Below are 23,722 nucleotides of genomic sequence, written 5' to 3' on the forward strand. Positions count from 1 at the left end.
AGCTCACAGGGCATAACAGAGTGAGAAAATGTTTGTGTGGCTGGGTGGGGATGGCTATGTTAAACAATGGGAGTGAAGGTCTGAGCCTCTGGAGACGTGATTATGTACGTGCGAGCTGCGAGTTGAAATTCTACAAACACACTGAACAAAACTAGCACCAGAGGGTGTGGCCATTCAATTAGAATCATAGAATATCAGGGTTGGAAGGGACCTCAGGAGGTCATCTAGTCCAACCCCCTGCTCAAAGCAGGACCAATCCCCAACTAAATCATCCCAGCCAGGGCTTTGTCAAGCCTGACCTTAAAAATATCTAAGGAAGGAGATTCCACCATCTCCCTAGGTAACGCATTCCAGTGTTTCACCACCCTCCTAGTGAAAAAGTTTTTCCTAATATCCAACCTAAACCTCCCCCACTGCAACTTGAGACCATTACTCCTTGTTCTGTCATCAGCTATCACTGAGAACAGTCTAGATCCATCCTCTTTGTAACCCCCTTTCAGGTACTTGAAAGCAGCTATCAAATCCCCCCTCATTCTTCTCTTCTGAAGACTAAACAATCCCAGTTCCCTCAGCCTCTCCTCATAAGTCATGTGTTCCAGTCCCCTAATCATTTTTGTTGCCCTCCACTGGACTCTTTCCAATTTTTCCACATCCTTCTTTTAGTGTGGGGCCCAACACTGGACACAGTACTCTAGATGAGGCCTCACCAATGTCGAATGGAGGGGAATGATCACATCCCTCGATCTGCTGGCAATGCCCCTACTTATACATCCCAAAATGCCATTGGCCTTCTTGGCAAGAAGGGCACACTGTTGACTCATATCCAGCTTCTCGTCCACTGTCACCCCTAGCTCCTTTTCTGCAGAACTGCTGCCGAGCCATTCGGTCCCTAGTCTGTAGCGGTGCATTGGATTCTTCCGTCCTAAGTGCAGGACTCTGCACTTGTCCTTGTTGAACCTCATCAGATTTCTTTTGGCCCAATCCTCCAATTTGTCTAGGTCCCTCTGTATCCTATCCCTACCCTCCAGTGTATCTACCTCTCCTCTCAGTTTAGTGTCATCTGCAAACTTGCTGAGGGTGCAATCCACACCATCCTCCAGATCATTAATGAAGATATTGAACAAAACCGGCCCAAGGACCGACCCTTGGGGCACTCCACTTTATACCAGCTGCCATCTAAACATGGAGCCATTGATCACTACCTGTTGAGCCCGACAATCTAGCCAGCTTTCTATCCACCTTATAGTCCATTCATCCAGCCCATACTTCTTTAACTTGCTGGCAAGAATACTGTGGGAGACCGTGTCAAAAGCTTTGCTAAAGTCAAGGAACTACACGTCCACTGCTTTCCCTTCATCCACAGAACCAGTTATCTCGTCATAGAAGGCAATTAGATTAGTCAGGCATGACTTGCCCTTGGTGAATCCATGCTGACTGTTCCTGATCACTTTCCTCTCCTCTAAGTGCTTCAGAATTGATGGACCAGCAGGGTGAGGACAATGCAGCAGAGTGAGGGCAATGCACTCCTGTGCCCTACTAGAACAGCCTCTGTGTGTCATTGGCAGCTGGGGCTAAATAGAGTAACCTGTATGTAACGGAGATTGGGACGGTACCCCGTAAACAGGGATAAAGGGAAGGAATAATGGATTAAGAGCCATTGCCCCTCTCTCACCTAGACTTGTGCTGAGCGCAGCTCTACCAGTCTGGAGAAGCTGGGCCGCCAGAGCCATATGTCTGGCTAATGAAGGACACAGAATGGGCAAGTCCACAAGGTTCTCTTTGTTTTAACGTCTGACTTTCTGGAGTTTAAAGAATATTTTTCCCCTTCCCTTTCAGGTATGGGGAAATCATCCCAGCATTTGGAGAGGAAGGAGGAAACATTTACCTTGGCACGTTCCCAATATTAATAATTAGGGTGACCAGAGTCCCTTTTTTAAAGGGACAGTCCCATATTTAAGCCCTCCCTCAGGTGTACCAACTTTTTTTAAAAAACAGGCAAATTGTCCTATATTTTCTGTCTCCCCCCATCAGTACTGGTGGGTCCTGCTGCTGGTCGGATCCCTGCTCGGCAGCTGCCCACCCACCAGCAGTGAGTCTGGGGGGTCCAGTGGCTGACGATGGGGATGGGTGTGCAAGGCTGGTGGCTGGGAAAGCTGCAACACATGGGGCCAGCCACTCACCCTGCTGGTCCATTACCGCTGCGTGCCGGCCAGCAGGGCCCCATCCCCTGTCCCGTTTCCGGCCAGTACTGGCTGCACGAGTTGAGCTGCGGTGGCTGGTGAGTGCGGGCCGGCACCAGGCGACAGCCGGTTACGTATTGCCTCACCTACCTGCCCATCGGCCCTTTACGTGTTCCCCCTATCGCTATCCTGTCTCTGCTTTGCCCCTTCATGCCCCCCCCACACCATCCCTGCTGCTCCTCCATATCCCTCCCCCTCAGCGGGGCACATCCCTCACCCAGCGCTGTGCGGAGACCAGTCTCTGGTCCTTCCTTCCCCCACTGCCTCTGGCTGGGCCAGCACCCCGGGAAAGCCCGGGGAGCTGGCCAGGAGGAGCCGAGCCCTGCATGAGCCAAAGCCCCGCCTAGCACTGGCACAGGGAAGCCGCTCTGCCCCTCAGCTAAGCTCTGGAGTGGCGGGAGGGAAGTGATTTCAAGCCTGTTCCCGCCCCGAACCTGCAGGCTCCACAGCAGTTCCCAAACAGGGGCTAAGCACCCTGTTCACCTGCACACACACCCGCCTCGGGTCCTGCCCCCAGGGAGCAAAGGGATGGTCTGTCCCCTAGGCACCCTCCCCTGCTGAGCCACCTCTCTGGCTGGGTTCACTGAAGCCTCTGCAGTCAGGTTCCCTGGGCTCTGATGCACAATGCAACCTTAGGGCTTAACCTCTTCTTGCCCGCTCTGTAGCCTGGGGACAGGAGGCAGCTGGGTTATGTTGGTGGCCAGCAGCAGCCTGGAGGTGTTATCTGCCTTTTGACGTGCAGGCAGGAAAGGGACAAGCTGCTTCCAGCTTTAGGGGGAGTGGGGGGATGGGGAGTGGGAGGGGGAAGAGATGAGCTCTGCAAAGACACAGGCCAGATCATCCCTCCCCAATACACACACACACTCCCCTGCTGCTGGAAGCAGCTCCCATCCCTTCCCTCCCGCACAGTGCCGAAAGGCTGCTGCTGGTCACATTCTGGTGTGAACCCTGGCAGAAATCTGGGGGGGGGGGAAGGGGGACATGTGACCCTGCGTCTGTCCGTTCCCTCCCCCAATGTGTTGCCTCAGGAAGATGTGGCACCAGGAGAGGGAAGTCCATCCCAGGGGCCCCGCCAGGCTTGGAAGGTGGAGAGCACCGGCCAGGGAGGGTCAGGTCGGTCGGCACCTCCCCTGTGTGAGAGAGGTGTATGGGAGTATGTGTGTGTATGTCACTTCTCCCCATGTGAACCCTAAAGCCTTAAAGATAAGAAGGTAAATAAAAAGAAATACTGTGTAGCTGGATTCTTTCTAACAGGGGCTCAGTCAACTTGATGTTAATTTGAACGTTTGTACTGCACAGTTCTGATTGATTGTCGTTAAACTCACTTGAATACAATAATTTTACCAGGTGTCTCGTATTCAGCATAGGGAAATATGGTCACCCTATTAAAAATACATAACTAACCCTTTTCTGTTTGCTTTGAAAGGTTCAAGGAAAATTCCCGAGTGGAGGATGGGATCAGTAACAGACTATGCATGGTAATAATGGGGGCTATGTAAATCATTCTTTCGTCCCTTTGGCATTCTCTGTAAATAACCTGGATTATAATGAATCCATTTGAACTCCCAACATCACAAATGGGCCTCCGTGAGCTAAAACTGGGCTAGATTATGAGGAATGCACTGGAAAGGCTCCGGATGCTTCATTCATGAAGCTGTGTGCAGGCACCCTTTTGGGTCACTATACAACCCTTCAAAGCAGTGTCTGGGCCGTGCCACAGAAGCACAAACACGGTCTAAGCTGAATCAAATGCTGACAAGCCAACGATCGGCCGAGAGGGCACAGCCTTTTACTTGTTTACATCCTCCTGGGTACATTTAAAAAGCAGAAACAAAAACTGTTTCCATGAATAAGGTGTTTCAAACAATGCACTGGTGCAATGACATTATCATGCATCTGTGGCTTGATCTTGAACAGCGCTGAGAGCATCTCCAACTCCTCTGGCTGGCAATAGGATTTTAGGTTCTCAGCATTTCATAGTATCAACCCCTTGAAGGAAGTATTTTGTTATTTTAAAATATTCCTCTAAAGTGCCTCCCATCTGGTACCGCAACACTGTTGACCAATGTGAAGGGCTGGACTCTTGTGCGGGGTGCACTTATAAGGGCCCTGCCTTGTGTGGGTGCAACAGAAGAGGATGAGGACTCAAGAAGCCTTTTTTCCCCCCACTTCATACATTTGTGCAATAGTCTGGCTTCATATGGATCTAAGCACTCCGCTGGGCCTCATGCGTGTGAGGAGGAGGAACTGGGAAATGTGACTATGGCATTTCATGTACCCCAGTCATCTAGGCTGGGCTGTGGCCCACACCCTAGCTTCCACATGCACTCCTACAGTTTGCAGTAGGCAACGGAAACTTAGGCACACCTTGCTGCAGCTTATAATAGCTGTTAGGAGTGGTAGGTAATGCTGTGTCCCTGGGCCTTTTTGCATGCTCAGACAGGATGGCACAGAGACCCCATGCTCAGTGTTACCACCACGTTCCTCCCTGCCCAGCACACCTCACACTGGTAAAGCTAGACTTTTCCCTAAATAGTAAGGCTCACAATGCTGTTCTGAGAGGAAACTGGCAAAGAAGGCCAACTGAATGGGCTCAGCTTCACCTTTGAAATGCTTCCGCTCCTTGGAATCACAGGTTCAAATCCTATCTTGCTTAATTGAGCTCTACAACCTCCTGAGGCCTTGCAACTTATTGTGTGTGAAAAATTAAGGTAATCTCTGCTCCACCTGGGCATCAAAGAGACCATTGCTATTTTTGAAAGAGTAGTTTGGCCTGGTGTCACTGGGCAAAATATCCCTTCTCTGTGTTATTGTGCTGTGTGCTGATTAGTTTCCCCAGTCCATACTAGTGATATGTGAAGAGTTGCAAAACACTTTGGGATCCCTTGGTATGAAAGGCTTTACAGCATGTTAATGTGTAGTAATATTTTAATTATTTTACAAGGGCACACAGGAATGGATCTTGGTCCCCCAGATTCCCAACCCGGGAATCCGTTACGTTTGCCATTACTTGCAGGATGGCACCGTATCCAGTGTATGCTTATTCCCATTCCCAGAAACTCCATCTCCTTAGATATGGTATTTCTGGCTAATGACATTTTAGTGCCATAGATTAAAAGGGGGTAGATGATGGCAGCAGTCATTTTATTACTCACACAAACCCATCAATAAGGCGCTGAAGCCTGACTATGCAAATGTCACAGAGCCATAAATATCCTATGTATTTTAGAGTGGTCATTTCAAATTAGTACTTGAATCAAATACCCTACTTAGCTTAATTAGAGACATGACAAAAACGTGATTGAGCACATGCAAATTGAATATGCCTGATCTCTGGGATCTAGTGCTGCCATCATCAAAACAACAACAGCAAAGGAAATATGCCTGCATCCAAGGCTGATATAAACGGGTCTTATGACTTCACATGATAAAAATTTACCCCGCCAAGCTGCATTAAGGAACTTCAAGTTTGAAGCTGAAAGGTTACACTGGGAAATGCACTATTGAGTCAAGGAATGGGAGGGATACTCTCAGTTTAGAAAATAACATTTTGAAGAATTAATTCAGTCTTACAGACATCTTTTCAAAGCTGGTGACACCAGGGTTAAAAAGCACCATGTGGTTTTGCACAGCTGCCACTGAAGGCAAAATATGTATGTATTTGGAAAGGTTACTTTTAAGGAAAAAAAACAGACATGCACAGATAGCATAGAATAAACATCAAGAAATGTTTTGCTTCAGTTTTAAATGATTCATTTTTATAGATCAATTTAGGCAAGTGCTGCGTGGATTTCATTGTGAATGAAATGAATCAGTGATATTGCTTCCATGGAAACCCACCTGGTTGTGATTGGCTGAGCAGTATCCAGGCTCTTGAACAATACCAGTGAAAGTACGAGTACTGTTAATATTTAACACAGTGCAGGGACGTGGTAAAACCTAGCAACCCCATGACAGTTGTTATGCAATTCCCATGAATAGCTCAAAGGGACTCAGAACTGTCTTAACATTTTCTCACCCTCTAAATTTCTGGGCAAGTTTTTCTCCTTCCTTGTTAATAAACCTTTAAAAAGGGAGAAACAAATAAATTGGATGTTACATAAGACAGACTTAGAGCCAAATCATACTCCTGCTCCTTTGAAAGTGTTATGGGACCAGTTTAGAAAGGTAAGAAGAACCATGTGAAAGGATAATATTATTTTGTTCTCATTTCTGCTCTTTTGCAGCTTATTGAAGGAGTAGATTCATTCACTCCAAGAGCTGGTAATCTATTACTGAGCCTTTAAGATTGTGGGCCCTATCTCTGGCTGTTGTGATTAAATAATAGGGGGCTAACAGTCCATAAAAAAGCAGGACTATGTGTTGTCATGGTTACCCAAAGGAAACTAGTTTTTTAAAGACGTGTGTCCAGATTCAGACTCTGCACCTGTTTTCTCAACAACTTAGAGCACAGCCGGCCCAATTCGGCTCTCATTTGCAATGGTGGAACACAGTTGAAGTCAAGGGGCCCAATCATAGGCACCGACTCCGTGGGTGGTCCGAGGCTGAAGCACCCACGGAAAAAAAACAGAGGGGGCTCGGCACCCACCAGCACCCACGGATCAGTGCCGCCCTCTCCCCCTCAGTGCCTCCCGCCCGCTGATGGCCCCGCTGATCACCTCCGCCCTCTCCCTCCCAGGGCCTCCCGCCTGCCGCAATCAGCTGTTCAGCAGCATGTACGAGGCGCTGGGGGCAGGGGAAGGAGCAGAGTAGGAGCAGGAAGAGGCAGGGCAGGGTGGGAGTTTAGGGGGGAAGTGGTGGAGTGGGAGCAGGGCCTGGTGCGGGGCAGGGGTCAAGCACCCCCCAGGAGCCGAGTAAGTCGGCGCCTATGGGCCCAATTCTCCTGTCCACCTGAGATGCACTCAGCACAGGTATGGAGCAGGGTGTGCAAAGGTGACACTGAGCTCCTCTGATGTTCTGGGCATGGCAGGGCGCCTTCCTGGCCCCTGGCAGGTGTTAGAGCAGCTTCTAGGGCCACGGGCAGCCAGGAATAGCTGGATTACAGAGGTGTTTTGCCCTATTCCCTTACTTCCCCGCCTGCCCCTCTCAGAGCCTACCTACAATGGGGGCTATGATGGGGGTCAGGCTAGAGCCATTCCGCTACCTGTTGGGGAGCCCCTTTATGCTCAGAGTGTTCCTCAGAAGAGAGCTCCTGCCTCTACGTCCCCTTTCCTCTACCCAAACACCATAAAAGCCTCTTAGCAAAGCAGAAGATCGGGGCCATGGAGTAACACCAGTGTAAAGGTGGAAGATCAGAATCAAGCCCAACATGTTTGCAAAACCAGCATTAGCAGGAGCCCGTATACCAGATACTTATGACCCCCTGCACTGCCTCTCATATAGACATCAGCTAGCCTAGGGGCCTAATCCAGCTAGGCACTGAGCATCCCCAATTTCCATTGAAGTTGGTGGAGGTTGAGGATGCTGGACAGCCTCCAGAAGGCAGTCGACACTTCATAGGGCAGACTTTAAAGCACCTAGGCCACACAATCCTGACACCAGACCCTGCTTTTGGAATGGTTCTTTGCAGCTCCAGTCACGGAGGAGCTCTGGTATGTGATATCTTTGGGAGAAAGGATGGTTTTATGGTTAAGGCACTAGACTAGGAGCCAGGGGTTCATCTCATGATTCTGCAACAGGACTCCCATGTGACCAGGGCCACTTAGTAGCTGATTCTGCAAGGTGCTTAAGTGGTTTGCTGGCTCCAGGCCAGAATGCTCAGCACTTTGCAGGGCAGAGATCTACATATTTCTGTGCCTCAGTTCCCCATCTGTGAAATGGAGCTACTTGTTCTCTCTCTCCCAGGGGTGTTGTGAGGATAAACCGATTGATGGCTGTGAGAGGCTCAGATACTATAACAATGGGGACCATGTAAGTACCTACATACAGTAGATCAAAAAAAAGAATCTCCTCTCATAGCTGCTGCCCGTTGTTCTTACATAGGAGAGGTGGCGCTTCCTTGGCTCTGATCTGAAATTATTGGAAAGGTCCTAGAGTATGGTTATTTATGTTGTCTGGATTTTTTTTTAAGTTAGTCACCCTGGAACAATAAGCCATAAATCAACTGAAAACCCGAGCTACAGATTGCTAATCTGAAAAGTAGGTTTTGCACCAGGGAATGCATCCTTAGATCACAAAAGCAAGAGAGATTTGAAAAATAGCGCACTTTGTCTTGTTCTGGATAATTCAGCAGAGAGCTCCAGCCACACAAAGCCTACATAGTGATGCTGGGATAATGCATTCCTCATCCCCTTCCCCACTAGGCTTCAGCTCTGCCTTGAACACATTGTATAGCACCAGGTAAGTGGTGCAATGCAGGTCACTATTTTCCATGGAGGTTAATGTGATGAATGTACAAGCTCCAGTCAGATGCTGGGAAGGAAGAGGCCAACCCTCCCTCCTCTCTGGCTTTAGGAGGAGCTTCTGGTAGTGGAATTAAGTCCACTCTACTTACAATTAAAGGGCTGTGCTTTGGCACTTGAGGGGAAACTGGCAATGAGATTCAAGGGGGAAGGTATTCTAGGAAGCAGAAAGCCAAAAGGGGAAGCAAGTAGACTGACTGATTCCTTTTCCTTCCGTCCCTCATGCATCTGGCTGAAGAAGGCACACTTCCAGGGTTGGATTAGGGAAACACTATTGGTTTTGGCCCTTGACGGAGAGAGGACATTCTATAGATTTATTTCAGTCATATGCTGCAACAAAGCCTATGACAAAGGTATTAGAACTCCACCTAGGTTTGCAGCATCCTTTCCTTGTCCTATCACTTACATACACATAGCAAAAGTGACCTCATTTTACAGGGTGACTTTCTCAGTGGTACCCATGGTGGAAGCTGTTTGCACTCTTCCATGGAGTTGGAGATCTTTTCCCTTCTTGGACCATGGGATTAAAGAGCACTTTTACTAAAGGAAAGAGGGATGGCAGAACACTACCCCTTACCTGTCCAGGCCATTTTCTAGAACAAGTCTTCATGCTCAGATGCCATTCTGGGACATGTGTGAATAGATCTAATCAAATCAGCATCATTGAAGATTCCAAATCTGTCTCCAGTATTCTGTACAGCATACAAAGGGTGCTACACTTACTGGCTGGAGCACAGTAACTGCCTTTTCCATGAAGCTATCCAAATTAGTCACTGGAATCAGTTCATCTCATCTGTGACAATAATGAGAATTTCCAGACAATATGACAGACAGGAGGGAAATAGGTTGAAAGGCGGTATCACAGAGGGCTTTATAAGATTCTGTATGTTTCTAAAGAAAATCAAGACACACTATAGAACTGTACTTTATTTCCTGATTCCTTGGAATGGAAGTACTCGTGCAGTCTTGTGGGTGGGAGGGAAGAATAGCACTTTTTAAAAGGCAGACGCTGTTGATTATTCAATAACCTAAATCTTTAAAAGCCAAATTATAAAACTGTTTGTGCACAGTTTAAGCATCTAAATGCACTTTTCCATGTAATGGAAATTGTAAGGTCAAGCACGCAATCTGCAAACCCAACTGCCATGCATGCTTAAGAGTGTGCACCAGCAACCATGCCTGTCTGTGCATGCTCTTCGGTGGCAATTTTTTCAAATTGTCCCTAAATTCTAAACTGCAAAAAGGATAAAGTTGCCCATTTGAAAGAAACCCAAACAGTTACAACACAAAACAAGTTGAAGAGATTTGACCATGAAGCAGTACTGAAAACCAGCAGGGGTTTTGTTAGCAGTTTACAATATCTAATAGGTGACTAAGAAAGAAAATTCACCAGAAAGAAATGTTGGCATTCCGTCAAAAATGCTGATTTTTTAATCAGGGACCTTAAGCCCTTGTAAATCAAGAGCCGGATTTGCAAGCTGTGGGATACCTGCACTCAGATGAGACAAAGCAAGCCAACTGGAAAACTAGTCAAGCCTGACAAGTTCAACAGACTCCTCATATTCCCAGGACTGTTAGAATGAATGTCTAAAGAAAGTATTTTTAATTAATGTTCTGGGATGCCCCCAAGAACCTCTTTCCTTAGTTAAAAGTAAGAAAGGAACCATATCTATCAACACACACACACACACACACAAAGCCCCAAGCAGCCAGAAAAGTACCCTTTCCTTGTAATGCCTTTTATTACAGTTCATTATTGAAGCCCTCAAGTGCACTATATCATCAGAGTAATAACAGTGATGCCATAATAAATAGGACTGGTTACAAAGCACTGTAAGCAGAGGGGAAATTAATCTATTTAATACACATGCAGGAGAGGTATGTGTTTGGGTGGGAGCAGAGATTTTTAATTAAAGCTGAGAAAGGTGTCTTCCCTAGAATGAAATAAATGCCAGGGAAACTTTGTTTAGCTTTCAGACTCCAAAATGAGTTAAGTATAAAGGAAGCTGGTCTCCTTCTGTTTGTTAATGACCTGTGACATAATAAAAGCAGAAGGGATCAGTGCAAGAGGAACAGGCAAAGTTAGATTTTTATGTAAAGGTTGTTCAGTCAGACCTGCCCTCGAGGTGCAATGTTGCCAGACACCATGAAACCTGGCTGTTGTCTTTTCTGCAATGCAGCCCAAATGTTTTATAATTATCTGCAACCTCACCAGTGTTTTTATCATCTGTTTGATTTATAGGACAACATTTGGCCTTTTCTCTGATCATGGATCATTTGCAAATAAATCCTGATTTCTGCAATGATACTTTTTTTTATTAATATTTATCGAATAGTTTGTGCAAACAAATTAAGGCTGCTGGTCTGCTCAGATCACTGCCTATCATGCTGACCTATATTGTCTCTCTTGCCTGTCTGTATGCATCTGTTGTCTCTTGTCTTTAGACTGTAAGTTCCTTGGGGCAGGGACTATCTTTTTATTCTACAGCACCAACCACAACTAGGGCTCCTAGGTGCTAAGGTAATTATTAGTATTTGTGTATATGTCACCCTATAGTGTTTTGCAAACAGTTCATTGTTACTTATTCCTGGTATCTGACTGATCACCTAAATTGGGTGTGTTCTTCTGTTCTGTGATTGGATGATCGGAACTGTTAAAACAGGAAAATAACCAACAACAGTCCTGGTATAAATTTTACAATGAATCATCATTCATTAATCTTTTGTGACTCCCAAACATTTTCACAAATAAACCAATAATCATATGAACAACTCGTAAACAAATTAATTAAAAGCAAAGTGAACTCGCCACAATTATTCGTGAAAATATGTATCAGTCCCTCTTTGTTCTAGTCAGCCAGCTCTAGTAGCCAATAATTCATTTTTTGTTCTCAAATAGGATTAGCAATACTCATATGTGACTGAATAGTTAATGATTAGCAAGAAGAAAAACGTATGTTTCATCACAAACTCAGAGTAATTTCCATTTTCCTCACAGGACAGTGTCAGTGTTCTGCATATAAGCCCAGTCTCATTCTTGATATTTTAAATAAAGAAGTATGGTAAATTTCAGGCCCCTTAGCAACCCACTTAATTATCTTATTCTTAGAAGAGCCTTTACCACCATCTCTCAAGAAGACAATATAGGCTGGTTAGATATGAACTTCTCATACGGTTAGCTAGAAAACAACCATGCTTTGTTTGAAGAGTGCTTTGGAAGTTAGAACATCATTAAATCGAATGGATACATTGCAGCTTCTAGCTCAAGCGACACGTTTCTCAAATACTGACATTCACGGATGATACATGGACACTACATTGCAATTGCTTCTCCTCCTGCAAGAGGACGAGAGACCAGACAACATGTAGCAGATGTATAGTCACATTGCTTAGTGGAAGGCACTCAAATTCTACGGTGATGAGTATTGTATAAGAAACTATACAGAACAGAAGGAGCTTTCTCAAGTTCTATCAACTGGCATCCTTGAAAGACAGGGAATAATGCACGATGAGAGAGAAAATATATCGGTCAGTGACATACTTTCAAATAAAGATTCTACTACATCCACAATATCATGAATGGCCAACTGATGTTAACAGAATTGTGTTTGCTTACAGGTTATATTTGGCCCACAATGATTTACCTAAAGCCTCCTTCAGTTAACACTCCAGCTAGCCCAACCATTATGTAGAGCTATACTTCCACTATGACAGGTGATGAAAATGACAAGTGGAAATTTACCATTTATTAAATAACCTCAGAGAGTCCACAACAGATTACAAAGGTAATGACAACTTGCAAGGGAAATTGTGATGATACTGCTCTGAGAGAGAGAGAGAGATGATTAAGGAAAAGAGGAGAATCCAAAGAACTTCTGTCATAAAGAAAGGTAACAACAAAAAAAGGGTTCAAAAAAGAACTAGATAAATCCATAGAGGATAGGGCCATCGATGGGCAGGGATGGTGTCCCTAACCTCTGTTTGCCAGAAGCTGGGAATGGGAGACAGGGAATGGATCACTTGATGATTACTCGTTCTGTTCATTCCCTCTGGGGCACCTGGCATTGGCCACTGTTGGAAGACAGGATACTGGGCGAGATGGACCTTTGGTCTGACCCAGTATGGCTGCTCTTATGTTCTTATGTCGTGATATCCAATTCCACTGTTATGGAAGAGACCTGGCTGGTGTTGAACTGTCACCTCTGCTAAAAGGCACTGAAACAAAAAATAATGTAGTAAACTCAAGTTCAAGAGAGACATTTTCTGGATGTGATACTATATCAAACATAAATGAGAACCATTGATACACTGCGTTACTGTCCCATTTCTTTTTCATGCAATGTAGAAGACTGAGAAATGGCAAGAAAAATAACAATATGATTATTATCACTATTTGCATTCCATGAGTGTAGGCTTCAGCTAAGATCAGGGCCCCAATGTGCCAGGTGCTATACAAACACGAATAGTGTTGGTTATTGCTAAAAACTAAATTTAAAAGTAAAGCAATTATAATTAGGACCTCAAAGACACAGCTTGGTAGCATGATTATATGCTAAGCTCTGGTCACGTCTCTGCACTGTGTAAAGCAGAGATACAATTCAAGGAATTTACAGCTTAAAAGGCAAACACAGACAAGACAAGACACAACACACTAGTAGACCTAGAATAAGTGGTACCTTAGAATGTGTTTGTGACAGGTTCCTCCCAGGATGCCGCCTGGAACTGGGGTACTACTGAGCTTGCCTGACTCACCAGCCTGGGCTCCCTTTACACTGTACTGCTGTGACAGGCCCTCAAATCCCCTCCAGCACACATACAGGTAGGGACACACCCAGCTGCAGCTACACATAGATGCTGAGATCAGCTCTGCATAGGAAGGCTCAGCTAAGGCACCTGCCAGTTCCTAATGCATGCACCCCCCTTTGGAGTGTAAACCCAAATTATACCATCTTGCGCTGCACAGGGGACTGTACAGCGTAAGCTCATGAAATTCGCCCCCTCCCTCAATGTGGAGGAAAATATACAACAGCTTTCTGCGCTGCCCCCCCCCATTATGATTTTCACACACTGGTTTTAGACAAAACAAAAACAAAGATCATTAACTATAAAGGATAGATTTTAAATGATTATACAGGATAGCAAACAAATCAAAGCAGATTACCTAGCAAATAACACAAAAATGCAATCTAAGCTTAATATACTAAAGAAATTGGATATGAGTAGCAAATTCTCACTCTAATTGTTGGTTCAGGCAGTTTGCAGAGATTCTGGAGGGCAAGCTGTACTTGATTGCAGCTTAAAACCCCAGATATTCCTTTCACAAGCTAGAAATCCCTCTAGTCTGGGTTCAGCCCTTTTCCCCCAGTTCAATCCTTGTTTCTCAGGTGTTTCCAGGAGTCTCCTTTGGGTGGGGAGTCAGTGAAGAACCATGATGATGTCACTCCACTGCCTTAAATAGCTTTTGCATATGGTGGGAACCCTTTCTCTCCCAGCTTGGTTCCCACGCCTTTCAGTGGAAAAGAACACTGGTATTCTATGATGGAGTCCAGTACCATGTGACTTGGTCACATGCCCCTGTAGGGAAACAGCAGCCATGATTTGGAGGCTATTTGTAGCATCCTCAGGAAGGCTCCCGGGTAGGAGATTAGCATCTTCTAAGACTTATTGTTCTTCCTAATGGCCCTTCCCAGCCAGCCGTCTAGACTGATTACACACACATTTGTAATAGATGCATAGACAATATTCCTAAATTCAGATACCAAAATGATACATGCATACAAACAGGACAATCATATTCAATGAATCATAACCTTTTCAATGATATCTTACATGACCTATCTTGCATAAAATATATCATAGCTATGCCATAATCATATCATAACAATATCTCTATAAAGAATATGGGGCGTAGTGTCAGTGTTTTCTGTGGCTTTTTTCTTCTTCCTGGAGTCATCCATTTTCCATTCTGTCTTTCACTCCACTATAAATAGGGGGAAGAAGGCAACAATTGGCATCGGTTAATGTGTCGGACTCACTGAAGAGGTGAGTCTTGAATGAGAAGAGAAGGATCTTTTGCACTGGGATTAGAAGGTTCCTTGCTTGAGGCGCAGCATGAAAGAAAGCATGGCACCTACACAAGAAATGAAAAGTAACTGGGAAATATTAAGACCGTATAACTGCAAAATGAAATGTGAGCAATGATGAATTGTGCCATGAAAGAATTCTGCCACACACTTGTCTTCCCAGATGAGATGAGAACAAAATTAAAATTTGGATTAGGATATTTACAGTATGAATGAGAGAGAGAGACCTTTAAAACAGAACCAGATGTAGTCTTAGAAACTGGATGGCATTTTTCCATTTCCTTCATTTAATTATAAATATGTAGTTAAGTGTTCATATGTCTCAGAGTATTACTTTGTGTGGACACTGCCAGGTAGGTCATTTTGCTTGTGCCTAACCAATTTACTAATAAATCTGTGTGGAGCTGCCCTCTTAGGGCCAAACAAGGAATTACAATACAATGCAGTATTAGGAAGGGCTGATCCTGCATTCCTTGCTTAGGAATGTAGGAGCAAGCCAGAGATTGTGTCTGGGTGAGGTTATATCATACTCAGAAACACCATTCTCTAAAAATGGTATTTCCAAAAACAGATTAGAAGCATCAGGTGAGATCCATACCTGATGTAAATAGCTCCATTGTCCTTCCGTGACCTGTAATGATTTTAATGTCTCAGCAGTAAGCCATAGTGCCCAAAGCTAAACAAGATAAAAAATATGAAGATTGATTTGGCATCTGTGATGGTGGGTAAACCAATAAGCATGCCCGCTTTTTTTCTATGCTTGCAAAACAGACATTACATGAGAGCATTTCTTCAATGATTTATACCAGGGATGAGTTTAAGTATATTGACAGGTTTCAGAGTAGCAGCCGTGTTAGTCTGTATACGCAAAAAGAAAAGGAGTACTTGTGGCACCTTAGAGACTAACCAATTTATTTGGGCATATCATTAATTTGGCACTGACAGTTTGCTCAGCAATAAACACCACATAACTAAACTCACGGTTTCCATCCCAAGAAGCTTGCAATCTAAAAGATATTTTTGCATGAATGATGAACTTGCTTTTCTGCAACAGCGGCTGCACCAAAAACAGCTGCAAGCGTTGCATGTGGCCAAGTTGCATACATACATCTTTAAAAATCTGACCCCCATGGGAACAGTACGAAATGTATTCAGTGTTGGTTTTGTATGTATCAGTGCAGGGGATTCTGTGCGCACACATGGATGCAGTGGAAAACACTGGGGGCTCATTTTAGGACAAGCTGTTTAGGTATGAGGCCCTTTGTGTTTCATTTTGATAAAATTTTCAATGCTGTACATGGGGCCTAACGTGAGCCTGCCAAGAACTGAATCTGGTGTTATTTTTTTTTTTGGCCTAGAAATCTTTTAACTTTATGCTGACTGCTGCATGCAGTGGCCATCAGATAAAGTACAGCACAGCCTGTCCACATTGCAAAGGATAAACCCAGTTCTGGAACTGTAAACTAGGGATAACACTGCGGCACATATAATCTAGGACTTTTCAGAGCCCTCTGGGACAAAGTCAATAAAACACAATCTAGTGAAGCTGGCATTCCACATCGTGAAATTGTCATGATGCAATATTGTGACCTCATAATGTACATATGTTATCATACAAACATCTCCACATCACTGTGCAAAATCTAGGTTGATGACATCACATCTGCCCTAAATTTTTTCCTGTGTCCTTCAAGTCTTAACTTGCAGGTAACAGGACAGTTCCAATGATGTCAGCCCTAATCCAGTCACACAGAATCAATGGCTTGTGAGGTCAAACTTGTTGAGCAATGGCAAAGACCAGACTGATAATACATAGTTCTTTGAAATTCCTATTCACAGGGCATTGAGTAAGTGGTAGATTTCTCCTCTCTCCCCCACTACCATCATGCATCACTCTCACCCGCATTCTCCCTGGCAGCAGTTAGTTTGGAAAGCCTGGCCTGCCCATCACCCACCCTTTCTTCCCTCTGGTGATTTAGATATCAGACTGGGGGAGGCTGAGATAACTTTTCCACACTGACTCCTGGCATTAGCGATTAAAACAGAAAAGGTGGGGAATATGGCATTCCCCAGGATAGGGGAAAATTTGCTAAAGGGTGTTCTTGGTTTCTAAGGACCAGATGTCCCTACCCCTACTTGATGTTGAAAATCCCCCCACCCCCAGGGTATTGAAAAGGGTGTGTAAATCTCGTATAGAAATGTATTTCCTACTCTCCCTTGACACTTTGAATGGCTGCAATGTGGGTTTACTCAGAGTATATGGGGTCTTTTTACTCACTTGAGAGATTCCACCTTTCCTTTTTACTCCTGAAGTTTTCAAGGCCAGACTAGGGTGCCCAGGTGGCCGGTTTTCAACTGGAAAGTCCTGTCAACAAGGGGGACCTGACAGCGTCTGGTCAGATCTACTGATTGGACACCCAAAGTCCGGTTGGTGCGGGTAGGGGAGGCTGGGAGGCGCTGGGTCATCACCAAAGTTCCCTCTAAGCCACGTGGCCGCGCAGCAGCTTATTAAGCACCATGCCGGCACTCAGGGCTGCGGCGGGGAGAGAGGCCCCTCCCCAGCCCTGGACCTGCCATGGCAGGGAGAGGCGCCCCTCCCCCAGCCCGGCCCGAGCAATACCGGGTTTATAATGGTGGCAGGCCCACGCTCAGAAGGGGCCCCGCTGGCCCGGCCTAGCTCTTCTCCAGCCCCTCCCCATGCTCCTCTAGGCCTGGCGGCACAAGCTTCTCTCCGTCCCCCACTCCGTCCACTCACTCCCCTCAGCCAGCCGGCTGAGGGCTCCTCTCTCTGCCCCTGCCCTCCATCACAGGCAGGCAGCAGACACTGGCTGCCTGCCAGCGACGGGGCGGAAAGGAGTCCACAGTCGCTGCCGCTCCTCTGGGGCACCGGTGACAGACGGTCCACCTCTTTGGGCGAAGCCGCAGACCGTCACCGGCGGCCCTGACTGCGGCCAGACCTGCCGCGGCCAGGGGAAAGGCACCGATCCTGTCCCCCCAGCCCCGAAGCTGCTGCGGCAGGGAGAGGTGCCTCTTCCCCCCAGCTCAAGTGCTGCTGTGTGGAGAGAGAGCTGGGGAGAGTCCTCTCTTCCCGCTGTAGCCCCAGAGCAGCATGCCCCCCAAACCCCCATTCCAGAGCCTGCCCCATCCCAGAGCCCGCCCCCCCAGCCAGAGCCCTCACCCCTCCTGCACCCCAACCCTCTGCCCCAGCCCGGAACCCCTCATCCTTGGCCCCACCCCAGAGCCCGAACCCCCAGCCAGAGTCCTCACCCCTCTACACTCCAACCCTCTGCCCCACCCTGAACCCCTCATCCTCACCCCAGAGCCCGCACCCCCAGCCAGAGCCCTCACCCCTCCTGCACCCCAACCCTCTGCCCCAGCCCAGAACCCATCATCCTTGGCCCCACCCCAGAGCCCGAACCCCCAGCCAGAGTCCTCACCCCTCTACACTCCAACCCTCTGCCCCAGCCCTGAGCCCCCTCCCACACTCCGAACACCTCAGCCTCATCCCCACCATATGAATTTTGTTATGTGCACCTATATGGAGGCGATGGGTCACACATCACCTCCATATTGGTGCACATAACAAAATTCATTCTGCACATGCATGGGAAAAATTAGAGGGAACACTGGTCATCACCCGCGCCAGCCCCTACTTAGCCAGGGCCACCTCCTACCTGCGTCAGGCAGCTGCAGCTCCCAGTCCCAGCTCCGGAGGTGAGTCCCTCCCAAACCAGGTGGGTTGGGAGAAGATGGAGAGGGGAAGAGCAGATGATCATAATGGTCCCTTCTGACCTTAATATCTATGAATCTATGAGCAGCGAGCGGCAGGGGGATGGGAGAAGAGGAGCGAACGGAGGTGGGGCCTTGGCAAAGAGGCGGGGCAGGGGAGGTTCTTGCACTGCTGGAGTGTCCGTTTTTTAAATATCACAAAGTTGGTAACCCTAGTCCAGACCCTTGTGTTTGGTGAAATGCAGATCTTGTGACATGTCTGCTGTCTTTATACGGGACTTTTAATACTACCTGGAGCTGGGTTAATATTTCCTATTTCCAAAACTGCTTTTGACACCAAAGGTTTTGTTTAGGTTTCAGCAATGGGTTCTCAGGTTGCAGCTACTAGTCAGGCATTGAGCACTGGCTATGCAGAGAAAAATTCAAACCCATCAGAAGCACAGAGTTTATCATTAATGTTGCAGTCGGAGTCTTTTGTATATTAGCCTGGTTTCTGAAAATATCTCCAACAGATGCTGGTAGGCCAATGAGCCTCCCACAGCTGCAACCCTAGACAAATCCAGGAACTGTTGTTTATTCCCCTTTCACAGTCCGAGTCCTTGCGACATCGCCCACGGTGCTGTTGCTAGGCAGCAGACAGTGTTCTGCAGCAAACGCTGGGGGATTGAGGTTGGGGGGTGGGGGAGGAAGCCAGTTGGGGGCTGGGTATTGGAAAGTGCTGAGACAGAGTTTCCTCTCCTTGTCAGCCTCACAGCCTTCATGTTCCAGTCACATAATGAGCCAAAAAGCCAGCCCCTTCGGCGAGAAAAGGAAACAGTTGGATGCTGTGATTAAACAGAGCGTCTGAATTTTATTTCATGGTGAAATTGCTACAGTTCTGATCTACTTTATGGACATCGCAGCTCACCTCCAAGGCCGGTAAATCAAATGAGCACAGAATTGCCAAATTCACCAACCATCAGCAAAGAAAATGAACCTGTTCTCGTTGGACCTGCTTTGCTTTCATGTTTCAGCCAATGCTGAGTCACATCATCTCTCCCAAACAGCAACACAGCACAGGACAGAGGGACTTATCCACTGCCTTCACCCCAAAGGAACCAGCATACTGGAGCCTGGTGCCACAGGGCACTGACCTAATAGGACTTTACCCTGCATATGGCAGAATATAACACTCCACAGAATGTTCTTTCCCATCAGATTGGGGAGTGGACAAAGGGGGGTAGGGCTTGGATGCAGAGATCCCTCCAGCATGTGGGCAGCCCAAAGCAAGGAATCCTGCTGTTTGCCATTCATCTAAGCTGCTTGCGAATAACTTGGCATGTTTCCCAGTAGAACCAGAAACTGATTTTCTACAGAAGTTTGATTATTCTTGTTGTTAAAACAGAATAGGAAATGAAGGCTTTGTCAAAACAAGTGCTATATTTATTGCTCAGTTTAATTGCTTAATGCACATCTCACGCCTAAGAATTTGATGGTGCTGATTTCCTATTAGGTCACCCTTAGAAACAAAGCCACACAGAGAAATCACACAACTGTGGGTTTAAAATGTAACTGGCTGGCACACAATTCACTCCAAGAATTAATGCAATGGAAAGACATCGGCCTTGATTCTGGGTTGCATGTGCAAAATGCGCACTGCAGCTTCATGGGTAATTCTGGTGTCACTAAGATACACGTTCCTGGTTTTCTAGCACTTTTTACACCAGAAACACACAAGTGCAGACAAAGGGTGCTTTGTGTAACAGGGACGAGTCAAAGGAATGAGCCATGCAGCTACACCCATGGTCCCTTCAATTCATTTCCTTGTCTCTGCCTCAGTAGCTCACAGGAGGACTGTAATCCCTGAACAGATCTACTTGAATATCCTGGTGGTGCACAGAGTGGAGCAGGGTGAACAGGATGAGCTGCGCATATGTGAGAATAGGCACCAGCAGTTCCTACAGTGAATGCTGAATAAATCTGCAGAGGGCAAGTGCCCCACTGGGAAATCTCTGATTCCCATGCCACAGCCACTGTAAAGTACCCCCAACATCTGCACTGGAACCACAATCATGTATTCATCTGCAAAGATTCTTACCAACCCCTGACATCCACTGCCAGATGTTGAGGAACCTCTTCACACCCGCTACTAATTTCAGGGCTTTTCCCCTTTCCAATCCTTCCATTAGTACAAGCTCTTAATGGCTTTTTGCAGGCTCCTTCCCTGTAAACATGTCTGACAGAAAAGGAGTACTTGTGGCACCTTAGAGACTAACAAATTTATTTGAGCATGAGCTTTTGTGAGCTGAAAACAAATGGATTGCCATTTCCATGAGCTACATGACAAGCAAGAATCTTGTACAAAAAGGCAACATAGGTACAGGAGCTTGAAAAGGGGACACACCCGTCACTGGCAGACATCCGCAAAAGGGGAGATATAGATATGGACTGTGGCAATGTGAGATGTTGTTACTGACAAAGGTTTCTGTACACAAGCTTTGCACTTCACATTACAGCATTACACCTCCCAGCTGCTCTAGTACACTTACATTAGCTTGATTAAGGCAACTAGCTAAAGAATAGGTGTGATGTAGATTTTTATTACCCGTAGTTCTTTTTGGCTGAGCAGCACCACTTTTGGAGTTTACCCTTGGCCTCATAGCCAGCCAGGGTAATGGCAGCAGCTTGCACTTACTTTCCCCAGGGGAGAATCATCTCAGAAGTGTGGAATGGGATCAACTCATTAACATGCACTTTGCACATGCCCAGCTGACTACACGTGCTGCGACACAGTGGAGAACTGAGCTGATTCAATTCTGCATAAGGTTAAACCCACCTTGCATTGGTCTTAGGAAGCTTTATAGCCTAGACAACGGGACACAAGCATAAACTTTACATCCTTGAGGTGAACTACAAACATTAGTCAGGGCTGTGGCTCCACTAGGTAGTGATGCATCAAATAGCTTCAGTGAGTGAATTAGGAACATCTAAAAGGGAGGGGCTGCTCTGAGGCCTATCAATAAATAATATATCTACCCACCAAGAGCAATGGAATGCTTTTATCCATGCTTTATCCCGGAAAACTATTGTTATCAGTAGCAATACTTATAAGCTTGACATCAAACGACAATCAGAATTTGCATGTACAGTCAGAGGGTAAGTGTGAGTAATGAGTATGGTGCCAGCTGGCTCATCTCTGACATTACTTTATCAGGTCTCAGCAGGAGCTCTCACGCCATTGCTACCTAGACCTTAAAATCTAGAGTTCATTTTACAGCCTGGAGTCAGAGGGAAACAGCATATCCTGCATCGTCAGCCAGTTACTGATGAAAATGTCTTTCAAAACCAAAACCTGCCGGTAGCAAAGTTGCTGCCCCAACATGCCCCCTCCTGGCTGGATACAGTACTGCAGCAACATGTGAATCAGTTTCCCCAGCTGTCCTTTGTCCTACTCTGGCCATAAGAATGTCCTGGCCCTCCAGCCAGACCACTTTGCAGAGTTCAGCCCCTTCCAGGGCCACATAGTACATTTTCAAAGTAAAAAAAAGTCAATTATTCAAATCAAACCTTCAGCCGAGCTGGGCTCAGCCAGCCTCTACCATCGCAGCTCCCCAGTCCACAAGCAGGCACACTCCTCCCCTTGCTCGGGGCTTCTGGCAAGCTCTAGCTCGGCAGGCCCCCATCTTACACCTTCAGCTCACCTCTGGAGAAGCCTGTCTGGTCTTTTCTACCCCTAAGACTTCTTTTCAGGCTGCTCCCCAGGCAGAGGGCACTTCCCATTTTCACTCCCCTCAACTGGGCTCATGCAGCTCTTTATGGAGAAAAAGCCCTGTTCTCCCCCAGCTGGGTTTTATTTTTATTTAGTCCTGGTCCACCTTCCCGGTTCACCAGGATGGTTAATTGGCCTCTCAGGCCCATATTAAGCTTTCCGCACCTTGTGTGGGTAAACACCTCCGCACATACCTTTTAAAAAAATTAGCCCAAATGCCTTTCCTCCCGAAAGGGGTCTCCGGTAATAAGTATATGCGTAATACCTGCTTATGTTAATAGGAAGTGCACACAGGTATCTGGGGCCAACTTCTGCTCTCTGATGCATGTCGACAGCTCCCAGTGAGGAGTGGAATGGACCCCTAAGCATTTCTCATCAGCCAGGTTTTCAGTTTTAAGTGGAGTCTGTTTTTCATAATGTAACCATAGGGCTTTGTTCTATTCCCATTGCTCTCTTCATAATCATCTGTGGTATGTTGAAAGGCATATTTGTCATGTCCCAGCCAGTTTCTTGGAGAAGCAGTCACAGGTCAGGTTAGTTACCTAGTTTATATGTCAGAAGCAGCGATCAAACAGCATGTTTGTGTTTTTCCAGGCAGTAGCTTGACAATCCCAGCCTGGTGCTTTTGTGTGATCATTTCAATCCTCCCTACTTGGCTAGTATTACAGCGATTCAGACTGAGAAAGTGCCACCCGCACAGAAAGCCAATGTGCCTGGTGAAGATGACTGTTTTAAACTGGCTCCTTTACAGTGGAGATTGTTGATATCAGCAAACGAATAGACGAAATTGACACAGCAAGGTGTGCTCCCAGCCAGAAGATCAGAATGTTTCTCATTCAGAAGAGGCTGGTCAGTGCCTAACTTAACTGCTTGCCGTTGGAGGCCTCCACTAGTCAGTGTGGCCCATGTTTTGAAATGTGCGTGTAAAAGTGGGTGTCTGCTTGTGCAACGTGCCTGCACTCTAGCACCCACATAAGTATGCACAAGCCATAATGAAATGGTATGGCCTGCCGTTCCCTGAGGGCACATACAACTTGCGGGCCTGCAAAAATGCATGCATGTTTTTCTTTAATGTGACCCTAACTTTAAGATTAAGGCCTAGCCATGTGTTATATCTCTGATAGCTGTTCATGTGGAATATGATTCTCTTTAGTCTTGATTCTTGTCAAGCCTTGGATGAAGCAAGGGGTTGAGATGGAAGGTGGGGGGATAAAGAAAGGAAATAATATCAAATGTAACATGGAAAAAGTAGATTTGACCTACATCAGGCAGACGACTTTATCTGACCTCTACTGGTCCGGGCCTGCCTAGTCCTCCTGAAGTCAGTTGTACTACTGACTTAAATGACAATTTGGACCCCAGAAAACATAGACTCCAAAGTAATTCCCCAAACAAGGTCAAGGGGTTGCTATGTTTCCCAGTGGTACAGCCACTTGTTCTCATTTTGAAGGAAAACAATAGCACCCCAGATATTGCTGGGAGGTCTTTTTATAACACAGTGACTATAAAGCATATGTGTGT

General features: G+C 46.3%; 2 long non-coding RNA genes across 3 annotated transcripts; one reads left to right on the forward strand and one right to left on the reverse strand.

Annotated features, from left to right (window-relative positions):
- The first annotated feature begins 6,294 nt into the window (after window positions 1-6,294).
- LOC125642153 (uncharacterized) lies at window positions 6,295-14,707 on the forward strand. Its single transcript, XR_007358319.2, has 3 exons — window positions 6,295-6,407; window positions 8,085-8,150; window positions 14,632-14,707. It is a non-coding gene; the product is annotated as an uncharacterized LOC125642153 (long non-coding RNA).
- Window positions 11,331-19,694, reverse strand: LOC125642148 (uncharacterized). 2 transcript variants are annotated; one of them, XR_012669849.1, is made up of 4 exons: window positions 18,399-19,694; window positions 15,323-15,400; window positions 13,318-14,771; window positions 11,331-12,856 (listed from the first exon to the last, which is right to left on the reverse strand). It is a non-coding gene; the product is annotated as an uncharacterized LOC125642148 (long non-coding RNA). The 2 variants fall into 2 exon arrangements; XR_007358313.2 differs by having other exon boundaries at window positions 11,331-14,771; window positions 18,399-19,662.
- Between the last annotated feature and the right edge of the window lie 4,028 nt (window positions 19,695-23,722).

The sequence above is a fragment of the Caretta caretta genome, chromosome 9, assembly GCF_965140235.1.
Source record: "Caretta caretta isolate rCarCar2 chromosome 9, rCarCar1.hap1, whole genome shotgun sequence".
NCBI lineage: Eukaryota > Metazoa > Chordata > Testudines > Cheloniidae > Caretta > Caretta caretta.